Source organism: Centruroides sculpturatus, unplaced genomic scaffold (genome assembly GCF_000671375.1).
Source record: "Centruroides sculpturatus isolate CEXI.00-Female unplaced genomic scaffold, Cexi_2.0 scaffold635, whole genome shotgun sequence".
In the NCBI taxonomy this organism is placed as follows: Eukaryota; Metazoa; Arthropoda; class Arachnida; order Scorpiones; family Buthidae; genus Centruroides; species Centruroides sculpturatus.
Window position 1 is genome coordinate 153,130 of NW_019384964.1, and position 6,052 is coordinate 159,181.

Sequence of the window (6,052 nt, forward strand, 5' to 3'; positions counted from 1 at the left end):
CCAGGGGTCGGCAACCTTTTGAGTCGGAAGAGCCAAAAATTACAATTTACAAAATTTCAAAGTTTTTAAAGAGCCACAAAATTTTTACATAACTTTGAGAAGATAATTCGCTTCTAACTCTTTTACTCGAAACAACCAACTATTCGTCATAACCAAAGCACTGGTGAAGACGCCAAATTGTCTTGCGTCGAAAGCGAATTAAACCTCATAGGAACATCCGACGACGGCGTCATTCGAAAGCTTCCGACAGACTGACGACAGTGACGACGCGTGTCACGGGGGAGGGGTGCGGTGGAAAGCGAGTGCAAGTGGCTGAGAGATAGAATCGGTGCCTAATCCTCGTTAATCAATTCAGAACGATTTTTAAATGTTTTTGTTTTTGATAAAATAAATAATATTTGCTTATGGAACTAAAGAGCCGCAGCTTTACGTCCAAAGAGCCGCAGGTTGCCGACCCCTGCCCTAGGGGGTCGCCAGAATTTTTTAACTTGTAAAGGGGTCGCGTATTCAAAAAGGTTGAAAAACACTGCTCTAGATGATCTGGATAGAGACTTAGGCATTTTTAGAGGATGATATGTCGAGCCCCCCTTACTATCATGCCCACTCATTGTGGACCTAGTCGAACCCTGATGTGCAAGGAAAAAATGCCCAGAACGAAAAGAATGAAAAAATTAAACAAAAAATAGCCCTTCTCTACTTTATTTACTTAAGTATTTTATTCGAAACAACGGGTGTTTGAAATGAAGAATCTTTCCATAAATTACGTTACGTCTTTTTACAGTCTGCGGGCGCCGCTGAGTGGGTAGGTATGAGGGTAATTATTACAATGCACTACAACAAAAATTAATATCCTTTACGAATATTTAAATAGTTTTTCTTGTTAATTAATGAAAAAATAAATAAAATAATGTATTGAATTTTTTGATAAAGACTAGAGTTTCAATTATTCGTTGATAGATGGTGTTGCTGTAGTTCTAACTATAAATCAAGCGTGGCATACCAGTGGCCAAGCGTGGCCCACCAGTGGCCAATAAACATATACAATTTTTAAACTGGAAAAAATTGTAAAATGACATTAAAAATTGTGAAGACATATGCTTTAAACCGCAATTTTAAATCCATAAATATAATATTACCATATTTTATGCAATACAATGTGATACGCATCGCTGGCATTTCATTACTCAATATTTATAGCATTAGAGATAATTGGTCTGTTTATTCACGATAAATTCTTAAATATAAAACAATTATATATAAAATTTTTATATTTTTAAATTTATTTTTATTATATCATATTAAATTCAAAATGATAAATGACTCATTTGAAAAGAAAAATTACAGTATACATGTGTTAAATATAAAACAGAAGAGATGTAAAGTTTTAATGTATGATTATTAGTTTTTAATTATTAAAATATTATCTTTTGTATTTTATATTTAGCATTATTTAATTTGAGTAATATTTAGTAAAAAATAAATTATTTTATGCGGATGTTGTTAATAAAACATTGTTAGTTGCGTTTTTATACGGCAGGTGATGTAATATTTTGTTTATTTTTATATTTTTACCAAAGTAATGAATAATACTATAAAAAGTTGCTTAAATTTATTTGAATTATAATTTATAATTTAATAATTAGAATAATTATAATCATAAATATTTTTTGGGTTTACATATTACTTGATTGGTTGATATTACAGATTGATTGGTTGAGGTAACGCGTGCATTTACACCAATATGACGTCATTAGCTCATTTTTATAACGAACGAGTGTAAAAATGACGTCAAATTGACGTAAAAGCGTGCGTTATCTCAACCAAAGTGTCTCTATAGATGTATATTTATTATATGAACGTTACATAAAATAGTTCATTACTGTAACGATTATAAATCAAATGAAATTCGACTTAAGTTAAACTTATTCATAGAATCGTTTATAATAAAGTAAATTTTTTAAATTAAAATTATATATTATTATTATTATTATTATTTACAATCATAAATTTTAAAATTCAGTACTGTAATTGCATGTCAGTTTAGACAAAGGCAAAGATAACTGATGCTTTCCTCCATTATCTCTATGAATTTTGAAATTTATTGCAAAATTTTAAACAAATAATATAATAATTAAAATAATACATTTTTAAAATGCTGTAGCATGTAAATTATTAAATTTTAATGTCAAGCATTTCCGGTCTTTCGGATATTTTAAGCGGCATTTCAAACAAGAAATTTGAAACATGCAGCCATAACATCTCGCTGTTTTCGTTGATGGATTCAAATTTCTTATATCAAAATTCAATTTTATGAAATGAAAAAGTTAATAATTCATCGTGTAGGCAAATCGTGCAATCAGCAATGTCTCTTATCGATTCCTCAACAATGGCAATTCTATGGAGATTTGCTGTATATTGTGGACTCTTCGATGTGTGGTAATGAAGTCGTTTAGACTGTTTTTCATACGAACGATGTGTTTTAAATGTTAGATATAATTAATAAATACTTTAAAATGTTTTTTAGCTCAAAATATGATCCAATTTTTTTTCTTTTTTTTTTTTGTGCATCGAACGGAAGCCCAGTACAAATGACGTCTGTTAAGAATGCATTCCGATGATTGGTTCTAGGAGTAATAAGTGCCAAAATTTATGTTAACATAATTAATAAATTTTCTTATATTAAAGTTCGATTTTATCAAGTAAAATTAAGAAAATGTTAATAATTTATCATAAGAAAGTTGAAGGCGATCGTGTAATCATCTGTCTCTTATTGATACCTCAACAATGGCAGTTCTCGTATCTTTTGTGTGGTAATGAAGCCTTTTGCATTACTTTTCGTATGAATTATACATTTTATGAATTATATATGACTAAGACAGATTTAAAAGTGTTTATTAATCACAAAATATGATCCAAATTTCGTTTTCGTGAGTTGAACGGAAGCCGAACACGAATTAAAACAGTTAATAATGCATTCTAGAAGCAATGAATGCCAAATTTCTAATAAATTAATTAACATGGTTTCCAATAATACATATGCTGTAATTGTATATATTGCTCTTCAGCAAGCAAACTACATTGCAATATTGAAGAGTAATGTACTGTACAATACAGTACTTAAGTACGGCATAATTCATACATAATTTATACATTGCTTGCGTCTCGTTTATTTCGCGTGGTTCTAGTTAACTTTTATTGACTTTTAGTAAAGAAAACGTAATTTTTTAATTAAATACTCTTTTAATTTTAATTTATATAATCGGCGAAAAGTAATGTGTACAACTCGTATAAAATGATTTGTATAACTTACTTCTCATTGATTCTAATTGGTTTTTAGTAGAATAAATATTGATGTCTACTGGGTCTACTTATTTTTAGTAGAATATAATAGAATAATTATTGATCTAAGTAATATTTAGTAGATTTTCTTGAGTTTTAGTGGGTGGAATATTAATTTTTACTATTCTTTAGTAAGATTTGGTAGTACAAGTATTGATTTTTTGTAAGATTAAGTAAGTTCACTTCTGTTTTTAGAGAAAGTAAAATGTTTTAGATAAATTCAATAATTTGAAAGGATTAATAGAGTATTTAATTAGCAAATTTTCAAAAAGAATCAAGGAATTTGCAGTTTTTTAAGTGTATCCTATGCATAAGCAAAGTTGTATTAGAGTGAAAGCATTAGAAATGTAACAGAAAAATCGATTTTGAATGTGTAATAAATTATTCATATATCGATTTATTAATATGTGACGAGGTATATTTTATTACTTAATAATGAAATCACCTTTAGAGAATAAGTATGTCTATATATAAATGTTATCTCAGGTCAATAATCTTTATTAAATCTTTTTTTAAGTCAGTGTTAAAATCGAATTTCATACTTTATAAACTTTTAAAAAATTAAAATTTTAATTTATTTTTTTGTAAAATTATTAAATTTTGTTATTTTATTTTATTAATATTACATTTTTATGAGAATTTTTAACGAATTTAACCATTTAAGAGTGATTTTTGGTATGTGCGAAACTACATTTAAACGACTTAAAATGCACTTCTACGCCTGATTTATATTATTTTTGCTATAGGAATGTATAAGAATGTGTATAAAATATTATGAAAATTATGGAAATGATGTTTCTCTATCATAAATTCATGCAAAAGGAGCACATTTATAAGCATACATCTTACAAGTTAGTTATTTTTAACGGCACACCAGAGCCTGGTTTAGACTTGTGACACTGTACTACAATATAAAAAAGGCCCTTCCTCCCACCAAATAATAATAGCAATATACTGTATATAAACCTTCTTTGAGAATAGATCGTAAGGTGAGGCCCTAAGCTATATCTTGTTTAGCTTATACGTAATTTCTGGCATACAATGTAGTACAATGTTCTAGATTTTATAGAATGATAGAGAAACAAAACACTTTTCTATATATTTAACATAAAACTGCTCCAAAAAATAAAATAAATCTACAGTTTTATCAATGAGACTAATCAATACAACTAGTGTTGTATCTTTAATTAAATGAATACCTTTCGTCTATATCTGGATAACGTTATCAGTTAGTGAAAGTGGGTCTAGGTGACGTTAGCATTCTTAATTTTAAATTCCTTTTCTATTTTTATCTGGTGGAGAGTTTTTGAGGTCGTGATCGCGCTCCTTATCTGCGGACATTCCCGGTTACTAACCACAGAATGTATACGCTTGTTACGCTAACATCCGAGTGGCGGTTTTAACCATAAACTTGCCACGTGTTACACTAAAACGGATAATGGTATTTAGAAAACAACCAGCTGCATCTTGTTGCTTGTTTTCGATGGCGTCAGATCGTGTTACTATCGAGTAAATCTCCGCTCGTTTCTCTACCGTTACGTTTATTTTTAAGACGAGTCGTTGTCGAGTGATTGTTAGATAAACAATCGTTAAAAATGGCATTCTACATTCAACAGGATGGAGATTCTAAGTTACTTCGAGTAGTAAACAACGCATCCCACGACGTTCTATACTTGGAATCGTGAAATGTTACTGTGTTTTCAAGTTCAAATTATCGTCATGCCAAGTTTTTTCTCATCCAAAAAAATGTATGTTATCAAATTGCATAATGGTATATAACTAAATTACTATAAAACAATTCAAATGTGTTATTAATTACATTTTAACAAATTAAGATTCGCATTAATTCGTTTAATGTACCTTAGCGCACGTGCTTAAAAACGTTCCTCGTTTGTTGTGACGTTTTACTACGTTAAACTGAGGTAATAAAGATCATTTTACGTCACTCTATATTACGCAATATTAGTAATAATGCCCGTCTTGTGTAAATAAGTTAACATTTTCTGGGCACATATATGTTGTATCCAATTAAAATGACACAAAACCCAATTATATTTGATTAATTACTTGATAGAATCGACACACGATACACATTAAATATAATTTTGTAAGCTAGAGCTAGCGATACTGTTACGTCAATATAAGAGATAAGAATGTTCTGTTTGGTAATTCTAACTTGTAAGAAACGTGAAAATGCAATCGTGACAACGTCGAGTTGCTTAAAATTTTAATAAATTTAGTTTTGTCCATTGACTTAACATTTGAAATCATTTTCGAAAATTATTTTCGTCACATTACTTGTTACTTACAGAGAGTTATTTGGCATGAAGAGCTTTATATGGAAATTTGTATGAAGAAGATAGGCTTACTAAAGACATTTGCGTGAAGAAATAACTTATGTTGAGATACCAGAGAAGTTTGTATGAAGTTTATATTAAAAGATACTGTAGAGATTTAGATGTAAATTTATATAAAGAGAAACTGTAGAGATTTGTATGGAGATGTGAGATACAGTATGTATCAAGGAATATTATGGAGATTGGTGCGAAGTACCGTATTGCAGGGATTCATGCGGAAGAAGCATTTTAGAGATTTAATTGTTTATTTTGACTTATACTGTATTTTGGACAAGAATTTGAATATTCTTTAATTTCAGATTTTCATATTGGATAAGATACTAACTTCTGGAGTTTTTCAGCAATTTAAAACTACA